Raw genomic sequence first — 15,943 nt, forward strand, 5'->3', positions numbered from 1 at the left:
TAAAAGGGGGAAATGACATCATGATGTTACTTCTCTGTCCCTACAACAACACTTAGAAACACCTGAGGAACAAGGACTGATGAGGGATTTCTAGCCTGTGTATGAAAACCTGGAAAACCCAAGCTGAAGAGCCAAGGCAGCTTGTGCCTTAAGAATCTGCCAGCCTATCACCCCGGATGAGAATTTGCTAATTCATACCCTACTTATCTAGTATGTTAAACTCAGTTTGCAGTTTTGTTTATTTACTAGGTAATTTGCTTTGATCTGTTTGCTATCACTTAATCGATCCTTCTGTAGTTAAACTTATTTTATGTTTTAATCCAGGCCAGTGTGTGTGTTTGACTAAAGGTGTCTGGGTAAAGTCTCATCTTAGTTACAAGTGTGCATGGTCCTCTTCACGTCGAGGGAGAGGCAGACCAGGTGTTAAATCCATATGCTGGTCAGATTTGACCAGGGCAGGATGGTACTGCTCTGGGGTCCTAGGCTCAGAGTTAGAGAGCCTCCACACAACTGCAGCTGGATGTATCCTTACCTGTGTGAAAGTGCAAACTGGAGGGCTTTGCAGCTTGTCACAGCAGTACAGTGTGAGAGGGAGCCCAGGCTGGTGGGTCAGGGGCTTAGTGGTACCCAGTTCCAGGTGGTACCCCAGGGGAAACCCCCTCCTCCTTCCAGGCTTCCCACTTGAGGTAAAAGCACTCCTTTGTATGCCCAGTGGACAGTCACATGACTCAGTCACCTGGCTCCTGTGATGGCTGGATCTGGTGATAGTCTCTCCTCAAAGTACCAGTCTCAAACACCTGTCCTTAAAGAACAGGTATTGGAACAGGACTGGTTGGACCCAGGCCTCCACATCCATTTTTAGGATAGACCACCCTGTTACAGTACCTATTATGGCCCTCATCACCATAATATCTGCACACCTCAATCGCTAATGGATTTTCTTACCTCACAGGAGTATGATGGGAATAAATGACCACTCCCATTTTGTAGTTTAGATATGGAAGCAGAGGGTGACTTGCCTAAATCTGTAGGCTGAGCCTGGAATTAAATCCCAGTCTCTCGATTCCCAAGACAGTGCCCCATCTACTAGATTATCCTTCCTATGGCACATCCATGCAAATGCTAAGCTGATGTTAAGGAAATCCCATCTAATTCCTTAACAATCAGGTTTTCAGTTACCCTTGTATGGGAAGAGTCCTGCAGAATTTAGCACAGAAGGAGAACCTTTCCGTAGAAATTTTAATCCAATCTATAAAAATGCTAAAGCAGGGAAGTAATCTTGAATTCTAAAGGACTGCTTTAAAGTTGACTAAGAAAGTATTTGCTCTATTACAGTGGTTTTTGACCTGGAGTCTACGGACCCTTACAGGTCCTCTGACTATGTCTAAGATTTCCAAAGGGGCCCGCACCTCTCATTCAATATTTTTAGGGGTCTGCAAATGAAAAAAGGTTGAAAACCACTGCTCTTTTATGTTCTCTAGGGGTTTAAAAACCACATACGGAAAAAAAAAACACATTTCCATAGATGACCTTGAGTCTTCATATATCTATTAAGGGTGAGATTTTCAAAGACACCTGAGGGAGTTGGGACCCCAAATCCAACTGGATTCCAATGAGTTTGAAAAAATCCTTGGTGAAATTCTTAAGGTTTTCAGAAGGGTAGTGCTTCTAGAGAAAATCCTCCTATTTATCTCAGCACAGTAAAGTGATGCATTTGTCAAAAGCCTTTATAAGAAATGCCCATTGATTCTGACTCCATCTGTGGGAGGCAAATCAGTCACCACCACAACTAACTTGCTCTGATGGATGAAAGGACAAGGGAGGGAACAGAGCCTACAGAGGGCTCTTGACAGTTAGGCCAGATTACACTGAGGCTAAACCCGTGATTCTTCTGTAAAGAGATTTAATTTTAGTATCACTCTTACGACTCGTTTATCCTGGCTGTTTAAGAAAGTGTGCAGATGGACATGCCCACTTGTGAAGGGTTGGGAGTCACCACTTCTCCTTGGCCCCATCTCTTAGGCTTCACACTCCTGCTTCTTTGGTATTCAGGAGTCCCCCCGTGCAAACTTTGAGGGAGAACTGAAGAACTCCCCACAAAATAAGGTTGGGTTTCTGAATCTTTCCAGATGGCTGTCTGATGCCCTCACACATACACAGTGTAACTCTTTGGAACTCCAAAGCTGGCCTCAATTCATGTGGCTACTTGTGATCCACACAACATATACTTCTCACACTAATAACTGTAGGAAATTTAGTGGGGCTTGGAACAAGCCAGCTCCAGCACCTGCCTGTGAAAGACATACACCTGGAGGTAACAAAGTTCCTCCCAAGCAGGTGAGAAGATCAAACACCATGTGAAGGTAGCACACTGTCTCCAACATGGAGTAAAAATAACATTCCCTCCTTTACTACAGAAAGGTTCTTTAAAGGTAATATGCCTCCCATTCAATCCAACTGCAGAGTTCAACCAATCCCCAAGTACTTTTACTAAATACATACTCATTTAAATGCAATAGCAATTAAGAAAATGAGAGGGAAACAGGTGGAAAATGCTTAAAAATAAATCATGAGCCAGAGATAGCATAGCAGAATCTCACCTCCTGGTGAATTGGAGCCAGATGCTGCCTCAGTTTCCCCACTTCCACAGCCAAACAGAATGAAACAACCACCAGTGCTTTGGCATTGTTTTCCCCTTCTGGGAAGGGGGTTATTAATATAAAACAGCTCAACTCAAAGCTTGAAGTTTTCAGCTGTATCCTGCAGCCTCACCAGTCCATTATACCCCTCTTCGGCTCAGCAATCCATTACATCCTTCTTAAAGGTTTTTCCTCCAGCCCCTCATTGCAGATAGGTCCAGCCAGGCCTTTCTTTCCAGCTTGTATGGAGGATTTCTTCCCTGATTCAGTCTGGATCCCTTGCAGGTCTCTCTTGCTGCCCAACCCACCTGCCTGGGAGCTAAGGAGAGTCTCTCTGCATAGACCAGACCTTGGTGTGAGTCACAGACTCCCATCATGTGACCCCAGCCTCATTTCCTTCACCTGGGGAGATGGGTTAAGCTTAGCCCAGGTGCAGCTGAGCACCAGCCTGCTCAAACAGCCAGCTCACCCTGTGATAGATGGCATTAGGCACATTCTTCTGGCTATGATGTTCTTCTGTTACAAACTAAAAATAACCACAAACATCATTGCTTTGTGCTTTCCTGTTTTTCACCTCCACATTTGAGGCCAGTTCTGTTTTCTGTTGCACAAGTATAACTCTTGTAAGGGTACTGAGGTCCCTGAAAGCAGAATCTGGCTCCCAGGTTCTTTTGTAATCTCCAAAAGGAAGCAGTAATAGGTTCATCCATGATTGTTACCCAAGATGATCAGGGAGCAACCCCATGCTCCAAGTGTCCCTAAACCTCTGATTGCTAGAAGTTGGGACTGGATCACTCAATAATTGCCCTAGTCTGTTCAGTCCTTCTGAAGCATCCAGCACTGGCTACTGTCAGTAGACAGGATATAGGGCTAGCTGGACTATTGATCTGACCTACTATGGGCACTCTTACATAGGGATGCTTCACACTGATTTCAAAGAACTCCACCAATTTTGCAGCTAATGAGGTGCTAGTTAGCAGTTCAAAGAATTAACTCTCACAACAGTGAAAAGAAATACCTGTTGCTGTTTCATTATCTCCATCACTGGAATGGATCTGTCAGTGGAAGCTGCCATATAACAACTGGGGGCTCTGGACTGAAGATGCAGAAGAGGAGTCAGAACGTGTTTAAAATGGGAAAACAAAGTCTCAAACTCGTGATGAAGTTGTTCTTGTTCTTTTGTTTGTATGTGTGTTTTGTTTCAGGAATGCAAATTTGAAAATGATAAATTTTAACCAGACTTGGTAATTCTTTAAAGTTCCTGCAGTCTCAGACATACAAACATTCTCAGTGCTAATCTCTGTCAGGCTATCAGAATGGTAGCATCATATCTGATTGTTTGTTACATTAAAGACACTACCCTTGATTGATTTTTTTTTCTTGGTGATTTTCTCGTCTTTGTAATTAGATGCAGCAATGGGAATTGTTTTTATAGTACACTGGCATTTTGCATTGAGGGTCTCCTGAGTCCATGCACAATCTTATAGCCACACACAGAACGGCTTTGGGAGCCCCTGGTAATCTGTTCATTTTACATTTTAAAACATCTGCTCCCTAAAGTAGAAGCCTGACTCTGCTGTAACTTAGCAACATGACAAAATGCGACAGTGGCAAAAGAAAGCCCTAAGACTCATATGGTCCCTTATCGCTTTTATTTATTTGCAACAAGTATGTTACTGACTGATAAGTGAAGCAAACAATGAAATACCATGACATGCATGTTCCACATTTACTCATCAGTTTTACTGTTGACAGAGAGTCATAAGCAAGCAACTAATAAAGCCCTGTATACACATGTGGAAGTTGACATCAGTAATATCTGTCAACTGAGTTAATATAACCAACTTGCTAATTACATAAGAAATACTGTGAACTAGAAATAAGTCATTTGCTTTAAAGAAGCTTAATTCCCCATACCGAAGTGGGAGTACTCATAACAGGCTAGATATTTTTTTATATGGTCAGTACCTAATCCCCGCTTGCTGCGGGTTATTTGATCTACAAAAATATAATATGGAGTTGGCTGGTTGGCAGTGGAGTGTAAAGTCTCTACAGTAGGGAGTGAGTGGGTAGAGAAGATGGAAAGACAAGACTTTCTGGCTTTTAATGGATGCCAAGATTACTCCATCACTGCAATAACTCTGTTTTTGTTTCCTTTATTCATGATTGAATTTTGTTCTGTTGAAAAGTGCCAGATTCGGGCCACTGGAAAAACTACAACTTCTCTCATCAGGCTCAGATTTTCAAAGAGAACCCAAAAGGTCAGCTTCTAAACCTATATTTAAGCACCTGCCTGATTTTCAAATGGGAACAGTTGAGCATTCAGCACTTATGAAAATCAGGCAAGCCTTTAAAGGTAGACACAGGTGCTTAATTTAAGACTTCATTTTTTTAAAATCTTGGACTTAAAAGTTCAAAATCAGTGCAAGTCCATGCCACCGATAAACCTCAGTCTTAACCCGAAGGGGCCAGCCCAGGGCTGGCAGAGTAACTAGTGGTTTTGGTAAAGTGAAAAGCATCTACTGCAGTAGGAATTGGGCTGGAGGCAGCACCAACTCCTTTCACATAAGACCACACCGAAGAGCTTCCAGATGACAAAGATTTCCAGAGAAGAGCTCGAGAGGTGAAAGGATCCATATTCCTGATCCATTCTCTAATGCACCCACTTGCAACAGTGCATAATCTTGCATGATGATTGTTGGGGTGCTGCCTGAAGATGCACTATTCCTTAAAGCCTTAAACAAGACAGATCCTCCGCTCTAATCTGCCCCCATGGAGCACCAGCTTTAAGTTGCTCTAAGCACACAGGCGCAGATGCCACCAGACTGTTGAATCCCCAGATGACAACACTAGACCTATGCCACCTCCTACTGACACAGAAGACACAGCTGAGAAAGACATGCCAGAGGGCAGCTGCACTCTGGCAATCCCCAACTAATGTAACTGCCCTTTGGGGGCTGTTACCAGTTGGCATAAGTTAGAGCAGCCTCAAGTCAGCCTTAGGAGGCCCAGGGATTGGAGGAGGACAGAGGTGGCATACAAACAGCTCTCTCTTTCCCTCTCTCCCCAGGTCCTGTGCTGAGCACAGCTCAGCCAGACTCAAGGAACTGGGAATGTCTGACAAGCAAATAAATCATGCATGCATTTAGATGTGGTGCCATTCAGGAATGCTTTGCTTTACTGAATTATATAAAACCATGCTCATCTACACAAGGCTGCTCTAATGTCCTGTGTCACACTGGATCCCGTCCAGGTTTTGTGCTGTGTTCAGTCTCCTCTTGGAGCACGACACAGGGGACTCCTGAGTTGAGCTGTTGTCTATCATAATGCAGGATCGGACATCTTTTCGCATCCCATCCTACAACACAAAGGTGAGGGGGTAATCCAGTTTATTTCATGTGCTGCCCATACCCTAATCTGAGACCTGCTAAGTGTTTTTGACTGTGGTCTCTGCATGAAGTTTGCAAATTTCCCAACACAGCCACCATGGCCCTGATGTCATTCTGTTCTCATGCTATTTCACAGCCTCTAGGGCAGTTCTGAGGACAGAAGGAAGAGGAAATGGTTATATTCACGATTCACTCATCTCACCGTTAGCCATGAAGATCTTGGGTTCTTCCAGTCAGGACATACGCTCTCTTGTTGACCTTGGGCAAGTCACCCAGACCTCCTCATGCCTTAGGCAACAGCCCAGCTAGAAAACTGGATATGCTTCTGAAAACAAGCTGCAACAGCTGAGATGAGCTTTCTTGGGTTTATCAATTGTCTTCCCTTCTTGTCTCCCTGTGGCCACTCCAAGTGATTTTCAGTCTCTCTCCTATGACTGCAAAACTTGCAGATAGTCTCTTTAAAACAAGCAGATGCTCTTGCTTTCAGAGACACACAACTCTAGACTGAACAGAGTACTTCAACATGTGCTTTCAGCAACACCCCTCTCCCCAACCCCCGCCTCCCCTACACTTTCATAAACTCGTTACAGGTTTGTAAGAGGTGGGTTTGTGACGATGGCATTATAGAACAGAACTTTGTACTGCACTGTCATCCAGTCCCAGAGCAATTCATGCCAACAGGGGGGCAAATAGTCCCCCTAGTTCATAGCCCAAATAACCAGGCTGAGGGCTGGGACATTCTACGAGGGCTGACTGGAAAGAATCCTCTGCTCCAGGCTATATTGCTTAGCTGCTACCATGCCAGTGATACTTCAGAGAACCCAGAGCTCCAGCACCGCCACTCTGCTTGGACAATAGACAACAGATTTTTGTAGGACTAGGTCCTCCACCTTTGCCCCATATCCCAGTTCTCACACCATGCAACAATGCACAGGCTCCATAACATACAGGGAGTGCACATCCCCTGCCCCGAGCAGGCCTTGTAAATCAGCCACCACCCTATGCAGCAGCATCTCATGAGTATGCTGTCTTTGGACCTCTGTGCCCACAGAAGGGAGAGGAGGAAGATGTGGCAAGATTTCCACATATTTAAGCCTCACAACATGCCCATTAGGTATTATCTTGATACCTACAGAGGAGCTGAAACAAAGGCAGGTAAATTACTTTCCTGCGCTACACAGCAATTATCAGTAGCAGAGGTGAGGAACCCAGGAGTCCTGCCTCCAGGACCCAGCTTTAGCAACTACAACATGCACCCATCTTCCTATCCTTGTCCCACATCCCTCTCCCCACAACCCCAGGGAGAGAACATATAGTCTATCCTTTGCTCAGTTTCCTCTCTGGTTGATTCTAGACCAGTAACACGCTTCAAAGGGAGTCCACTGTATGATATGGGGGCTTCAATGCTTAGGGATGGGTGATAAAATTTGTATGGGGTTGGGGGGTGGATTGGCTCCTCAATGGAAGGGAAGCTGGGGACCCTGCAAGGAACAACAATATTACAAAACTGCCTGTTTTTAATTGTTTGAAATGGCTTAAGAAACCAAACCTGGCCCTGGCATAAGGGGGTGCAGGTCTCACTGAAGTCAGTAGGAGCTGAACCTGCTTATGCACATTTAAAAAAAAAGTCACTGTATCTTATACTTGAAACAGCATAGAAATGGACTAATTTTTAAGCACTACAACATGCAAATATATTTTGTCTATCTTCCAGTACATAACTTACAGTAACTAGGAACAATCTATTCAATATGAGTGATTTATTCTATTTTATTTATACACACACTGTAACGGTGCAGGACTCACTGCTGCAAAGCCTCATGCTGGTCTCTTCCAGGAATTAGCTCATCCAACCCCTGGAGCACCCTCTGCAGGTCAGTGTCCTGCTGCTGCTTGGCCCCCATGTCTCTCTCCCAGACCCAGTGCCCCTTTATCTGGGGTGCTGCCCCCTGGCAGTAACCCCTCAGTCTCAGGGTCTCCCCACCCAGGGGAACCCCCACCTTCCCTCAGTCATAGGCTACTGCCAGTCACCATCTCACCCCCACACCCTGGGTAGGTAGACTACAGTATCAGCCACTCATCATAGGCAAGGTTGGGTCTGGACCTGCTGCCTTTGCCTATCCCTAGGCTACCCTCTGCAACCCCCAATACCCATGGACCCTCTGCTAGGCTGCAGCCTGGGGCTTTCCAGGTTGAAGCCTCCCCAGCTCCTCTGCCTTTCCCCAGTTCTGCTCCGCTCAGGTCCCTGCAGCCAGGTCCATCTCCCTCTACAGCTGGAGACAGTCTGTCTCTAGCTTCTGGCCCCAGCCCTCTTATAAGGACCAGCTGGACCCTCATTAAGCCAGCCTCAGCCTGATTGGGGTGTGACCCCCCCCAGCTGAGGCTGCTTTCCCCAGTCAGCCCCGCTTTTCCTTCCCTGCCTCAGCCCTCCCCCTGGGCTGTTTTAAGCTTTTTAAGGCAGGATCGGGTGACCACCCCACTACAACACACAGACACAGTATACAGAGAGAAAGACACACATAAATACACACACAGATTATACAGCAATTTCCCACTGTGTTTTATTTGATTGGAAACCATAATGCCGTGAAGCAAGAAGGAACCTGAAAGCTCCCACAGAGGAGCTGCTCGCACATTGCCTTGAAATGTGCTGTCTGTATCAGGAAGGCATTTTAAAGATTTAGACTAGGAGATATAAATGGAATCACTCTGGAGTTAAATTATGCTACCTGTGGGCCTGATGTTCCTCTGGTTTGCTCGAGGAAGACAAATGTTTCGTCCTTATCTGTGGATTTCTTTGCTAATTAAAATGCATGAATTACTTTAAGCTGTATTTATCCAAGGGGCACTTCAACACTGTTCTTTTGCCATTTAAAAAAAAAACTATGGACGTTTTTAAAGATGTCACACCCAGAAGCTGTTCATTAATATTCCTTAAAAATAATATCAACAGAGCAGGATATTAACACTGCAGGTCTATCTATGCAAAACAATTGGGAATCTAAACAGATGGCAAGGAGTGAGATCAGAAGCAACCAGAAATAGACGCAGTGATCGAGCTTAGATGTTGTCAATTGCCTTAGATAGCTAAATAATTTTGTTAGAATTTGCATTGTTCCCTGGGTGTTCCCAATATCATATAGAGGGAACTTAGTAAATTTTACCCCAGCATTTGCCAAGGCAAAACTGAGAAGATTTTAAGCACAGCTACTGACAATTATATTATTTACTACATTAAATGAGAAAGGCAGGACGATACAAAGGCAGCACCTTGTTGAGGAAGGAAGTCTTCCTTCTCAGGCTGAAGGATGGAGCAGTATTTCTGAAGTCTATTCATGCCGGAGACGTCACAAAGCACCGTACAAAAGGCAATGCCTAACACTAACAAGCCACGATACATAAGAGTACCCTTTCCAAGCACTTTGCCTGAGCCCAAATGTCAACACTGCAATTTTATAGCCCTGGAACCTGAGACAGCTGACACAGCCGTGGATGTTTAACTGCTAGGTAGACATGGAGGATCTCAAAGTATTTCAGAAACATGAAGCCTAATAATTCCCTGCAAGACAGTTACGGTGACTGGCACTAAAAAGTCAGCATTTCCTTCAAGTTACCCCAGTGTGGCAAGCACTTTTAATCCTAGTATGCCCGCTTTTCTGAAAGGGGAACAGATAGAGAGCAGCAAAGAGAGGTTAATCTAATGACGGTCACCCAGCCAGTCAGCAGAAGGAAGAAGAGAATCCATGAGTCCTGACTCCTGCTCACATAAGCCAATTTCAGAAGCTGAGATGCTTTAAAATAATCTTCCAGGGATATAAATTTGAGCCAGCGTCTAAAACCAGACCATAATCCTCTGGGTAAATGGCCAGAGAGGACAAGATGCTTTTTGGGCAGATACCCATCTTCTTATGTGCCTGTAAAGCACCATGCATAGCTATATTAAGCTGTGTTGAGGTAGTGCTTAGAGGCCACAGCCCTGTTATGCTACAAACATGTAACAAAAAAGTGGCCCTTGCCCCAAGGAGCTTACCTTGCCAGGGTAAGACAAGAGACAGCAAGTGGATACAACAAACGGAGGGAGCAGACCTGGAACCTTGAAGTTCCAATTGTCCGTAGTGCACAGAACAACACTGTATTCCTGTTAGCACAAACAAGTGAACAAAAATGCCACCTCTTCCTGCAGCACAGGAAATTTAAGATGCTAGGACTGCAAACAATATAGGAAGGGGCATAAAACCGCAGGGCCTGGTTTTTTATCTTTTGTTAAACGGCTCTGTTTTTGCATCCACAATTAATTGACAGCACATATGCTATCAATCTGATGTCTACCAACTAGAGTAGGCATGCAAATAAGGTAGCTTGATGTCTAAATGCTAACATCTGCATCCACAATTAATTGCAGGCACAAATGTGCACCTATAGAAACTGGAGGATGGGTTGAGGTTCCTTTAAAATGTTTGGCTCATAACGTCTTACATGTCACTAAGTCAGAGGAGGCAGCAAGGCCACAGGAATATCTTGAACACTTCTATGAAGCTGTGTAACTACAAATAAGTTCAATGGGATTCTAGCATCTAAGACTCTGGGGATTGCTTTGAAGAGTAAGGATTTGATTTCAGAGTAAAACTTGCAAAGTCAATTCATTTGTGTAAGAGAAGCCTCCTATAGGAGTACCGGGTGCGAGAAATATGGTCTGTTCTCCCCCTGATGCATGGGGATGAGAGAGTGACAAGAAGCAGTATTACAGCCCAAAGGGAGAAGAGAGACCAACATTTAGAACAAGGGAGAAGTCTGTCCCACAGAGTTCTGGAAGGGCTACCACAATTATTAGAGATGAGTCTAGAAGGCCAAGGTTTGGGTTTTGCAAAACCAAAGCCAAGGCTGGCTCAGGGCCAAATGGGATGGGGGTGCTGAATAAAACGTTCCAGTCTTGATCTAATTCTAATTAGCAGGAAACTTATAATTCCAGATAGGACTTTGAATGGAGAAGCTTTGACTGCTTACTCTTGTGGATTCCAGCAGCAGTTGAACATACCAGCTGAGTTCAGGGCCCTATGTGCTAGGCATTTTACACAGCACATTAAGACACAGTTCCTGCCTTGAAAATAATCTAAGGTCCTATCTGTACAGGAAAATTACAGCATGTGAGAACATATTAACTACAATGGTAAATATGATTCAGCACTCGGTGTTGGCAAGGATGGTCATAGTGAACATCATGTCAATTTGCTGTATTAATTTTAGGGTGGATCTAGGGTTAACCATGACCAGCATGACACTCCAGAGCCTGAGTCTCATTTACACCAAGGCTCCTTTACACCATGTTGGCAATTTAAAGCAGTGTAAACGGGCCTGAGTGTAAATGAGAATCAGGCCCTCGCTGTTTTGTATGGTACTAGTCACTGGAATTTTTCAGTGTGGACAAGCTCTGTATGGACAGTTTACAAAAATGGGGAATTGAGGCACCAAGAAATTAAATAACTTGCCAAAGGTCACACAGGAAATCTGTGACAGAGCTGGGAATTGAACTCAGCCTTCTAGAGCCCTAAGAAGAAGTCATGCATCTGTCCTCGCATGAACTCAACCAGGTGAAGAATGAAGACAAGAAGAGAGGAGGACGAGGGAGGTTTGTAACATTCCTAGGTGCTGGAGCAATGTGGGCATTCCCAACTGCTGCACTGACAGTCGCTTCACAAAGCATGAGAGGAGAAAGGTACAGGAGAATAAATATCTTCTCTCTGCTGGTATTTCCTCCACAGAGCCATCAATTAGTAATTCCATAGGGAAGCTTACTATTGAGTGTGGCTGGGAATGACATCTGGAGGGGGAGAAATTGAGAGTTCCTGTTGAGAGGGACAGTCAAGTCCACACACTCAGGCAATGTTTTAAGCCAGCTCTCGCTTGTGGAATTGCTTAGATGAAATCCTTGCACACTCTGATGTGATTGGTTATGTTATCTGCTGGGGTTGAAGGGAATTTGCAGAGGCCAAATGTTGTCGATTATTCCCCTCTTGCCTCTCGAGTGAATAGAAGTGTCAGAAGAGATTAGCTACTGCATGGCTGTGCTACACGTACAACGCACATTTCGCTCCCATGGTCTTGTGGGAAATGGCTAAGAGCCATGGTGGAAAAAGAAAAATGCTAGAAACTTTACCTTAGATATTGGATTTAGCACCAGCAGTGAAGGAAGCCAATCCAGGTGTATATAAATAGCACCTGGATCATCTCCAGGCATATTACAGGCTCAGACTGGGTGCAGGGGAGGGTGGAAGGGCTCCAGGATCCCCTCCCCCCCCGCCCATCCCACACAAAGGCCAACTACAAAGCAGTGTCCCTGCTTGGACATGTACAATACCCTAAAGGGGGCAGAGATGAACAGAGAAGAGGACCAAAGCTCCTCCAGCCAACACTAGTGACCAAGCTGTAAATACAAAGCTGAAATCCACTTTTCCCTCCTGCCCCCAAAATCAGGCCAAGCGCAGGAACCAAGCAATGGAGAATCAGGGCCAATGGGCTGGCAGCTGCAGTCTAGGCAGACATTGGCTTCCCAAAGGTCCCCTGACATGGAGTTTGTTGTGATGGTGTGAGCTCAACGTTACAGAGGCCTGGATGCGGAGCTTGCATCCAAAAGGAGGTAAGTGAACTGGTTAAAATACAAGACAACATTTTCATCTCCAAATGCAAAAATTGATAAAAAAATAAAAAAGGTCCATCAAAATTATAAATTTCATGTTGGACCAGTTGATCTCACGTCTTTCTGGGGAAAAATCTCCTCCCAGCCGCAGCTGCTTTGCAGCTCGCCAGAGGCAGCCTAGAACTTAACAGAACTCCAAAGCTGTGAGCCTGCATAACAAAGAGATGACGCTCTCCCTCAGCCAGGGACCTTTGCCCAAGCTTACCCAGGAGGTGTCAGCTGTTCTTTAACGGATGTTCTCCACAGTTCAGTAATGTACACAAAGAGCAGCAGCTGACATTACAAGATAAACGATCCATCTCGCCAAGCTCTAAAATGGCTGGAGCATTTTTCACACATGTCAACAACAGCAGCACAAGCGATTCTGTGCTGGGAAGGAATTTCAACTGTGGCACCATATTGGGTAGGGAGACAGTAAACCTGAATTCAGTCTCTGCATTGAATTTGATAGGCAAAATACGGGTTAAAAGACAGACTTATGTCTGCAAAGGATAACCTGGGTCTTCAGCTTTCTTCTCTGCAGATATCAACTCTACCTCAGAAGGTAACCATTCATGCATAAAATTACTAAAAGAGACCATCTATCTGACAAATGTCTGTTCTCTAATAATTTATACCACTGGATCTATTTTCAGAGGCTAGCCTTACATTTAAATTACAGTTCTGAATAAGGTCAGCCTGTTACTTAAAGATAAATTTACTCCAGCTCCTCATGTTGCACTGTTGTGTTTGGATAATGACATGCTTTTCATTCCCATGTTCTCGCCCCTTTCAGTAATGATGTCCCAAACTGCCATCCGTGACCTAACCTGCCTGCACCATACTGCAATCTCCTCTTCTTTTGGACTCCCTGTCACTCAAACAGCATTAGTGTCTCCAAGTTACAATTTTTTCCATGCTTTTAGTGGATGACAAGGTAACATCCAGAGCCCTCAGAGAATAGATAAAATAAATTATTCACCAAGGCCAGAAAGACCTCTGAGTTTTGTCTCGTTAGGTGAGATAACACATTGCATAACCAACACCATTAAGTCCATTTAATTAAAGAATAATTTATGTTGCTCCTTTTGATGAGTAAAGCAATAAAATGTCAATGTTTAAAGTGGAGATGCTAGTGCAACATTCAAGCATTTAAAAGCTACCCAGGAGAAGCTCATTGTAAATATACCTGGTAATAGAAAGTTCACACTCTTTGTGCATGGAGACATTTTTCTGGTAGTAATTTCATATAACTGAAATCATTTGGAAAATTACTGGATGGCAGAAAACCTTCTGAAATTTGCTACTGTGAGTATTTTCCCCCACTCTGAAGAGTTGTCCAGTTATAACTTGGTGTTCTGCATCTTTTTTCATTTGTCTAGGGAGCATCTCTGTGTTTTTAAGGGAGAAAAGGGGTTTTTTTTAAAGAAGGTATGTGATATGCACATAGGTTAATGCACTAGTCTTTCACCTCTGAAATTTGAGGCACAGATGAAAACACACTTGGTGATTTCATCCTATAGGCCTTTTGTCCACATCACAAATGCACACAGTTCTGCATGACCAGTGGTTTCCGCTTTGAGATGCTTTGAAGTAAGGTGCTGTCTGAGAGAAAGGCTTTAGTTTGTGTCCCTGCAGCAATAGTTGGCATAGAATAACCAGCCTGCACCAAAGAGGTGACCCCTCTCAGACAGATACAGTATCAAAACCTATTAAAAAACAGCATCCAGAGGCCCGTCATGGAGGATTCTCCATCACTGACCACTGGATGTTTTTCTAAAAGCTCTGCCATAGGAATTATTTTGGGGAAGTCTCAGGGCCTGTGGTCTACAGAAGGTCAGACTAGACTATCACAGTGGTCCCTTCTGGTCCTGAAATCCGTGAATTCTATGACCTGTCTCTCTTCCACACAAAAGTGTTTGGTCCCCCTTTGTTACTCTCCCTTGCAGTCTTGGATTGTGACTGTTACCTCAGGCTGACAATGGTGCTGCTCCATTCCTTCAGCAGCCCTGTGTCAATGCAGACAGGTACGAATAAAAAATATTCCCTCAAGGGATAATTTGGGTGAATTGAAGCAACTAATTTGGTGCCTTTTGCTGTTCCCATTACTTGGATAATTCCTGCAAATGGAGGGTGCGCGATGGCTTGACAGATGTTTAAAGCTTGTGGCTGGCTGGTTTCTTTAGTGTCCAGAAGCCTATTTACACTGCTGTTCACTTGATAAAAAAAAATAAAAATCACCTCTATGCTGTTGGAATGTGGATTGTTCATTTTGCATCGGCCATCACGACTGACTAAGTACCCTGGTGCTATTCACCTCTATACAATAACTGAGAAAACTCCCCTGCTGCCCACGTAAAGCATTCTCCTGTAGGGTTTGCCCAGCAACTGCGCTGAATGTCCCAGCATGCATGATCCTTTCTGAAAGACAGATCCAGTTTAGAATTTGGCCAATAACATCAGCCAGAGGAGCTGGTTGGCTGAACTGATTCTCATTCAGGGCTGTAACTAGTAGGTGAAGGGAATGGGTACCATCACAACGAATCCATCCATTATCAGGAATCAATGGAACTTAATAATGTTTCCAGTGGTGACCATTGCAAACCAGAGATTCTGCCAAATGATCTGGAGGAAGTTCAGGCACTAGCAACTCATAGAGGAGAAGGGGAGCGGGGAGAGGTGCTTGGAAATATGAAGACTAATGGGATGAAATTGAGAATGGAGGAATGGACGAACTGTCTAGGAGTGACATCTAGTAGACTGAGAAATGGTCTCCTTCAGAAAGTGGTGGAAACTGTGCAAGGGGGAGTACTTAATCCCTCCTGGAGACCCTCCTGAAGGGATGAATTAAAGAAACAACTTTAGGAAGCAGCAGCAAAGAGTCCTGTAGCACCTTATAGAGTAACAGACATTTTGGAGCATGAGCTTTTGTGAGTGAATACCCACTTCGAAAAGAAAAGTTCTCAGGAGGTCAGTTTGATGCAGGCAGCTGGGAATGTGTCTTAGTGCTGCAATTTAAGGATCCTTGAGAACAGACCTACTATAATTACATGGGCAGGAGCTCCCCTTTCCATTTCTCCTAACTCCATGTGAAGAATTTGGGTGACACCTCTTCTTGTAGAAATCTATCCCCATATTGGGAAAGTGATGCCTGGCACACACACTGCTGAGATGGACAGCCACCCAAAGACTAGGTAACCTCAGCAGGATGAGTCCCTTGGTCTAAGCACAGACTCTGGACC

At 44.4% G+C, this 15,943-nt stretch overlaps 1 protein-coding gene across 1 annotated transcript in view; it reads right to left on the reverse strand.

Moving 5' to 3' along the window:
* SGCD (sarcoglycan delta) overlaps positions 1-10,111 on the reverse strand; it is a 665,508-nt gene extending 655,397 nt beyond the window's left edge. The window contains exon 1 of the mRNA XM_050961320.1: positions 10,059-10,111. The gene's annotated coding sequence lies outside the window, so the exon portion shown is untranslated. The remainder of the gene's footprint in view (positions 1-10,058) is intronic.
* Positions 10,112-15,943: the final 5,832 nt, after the last annotated feature.

Source organism: Gopherus flavomarginatus, chromosome 7 (genome assembly GCF_025201925.1).
Source record: "Gopherus flavomarginatus isolate rGopFla2 chromosome 7, rGopFla2.mat.asm, whole genome shotgun sequence".
Lineage (NCBI taxonomy): Eukaryota > Metazoa > Chordata > Testudines > Testudinidae > Gopherus > Gopherus flavomarginatus.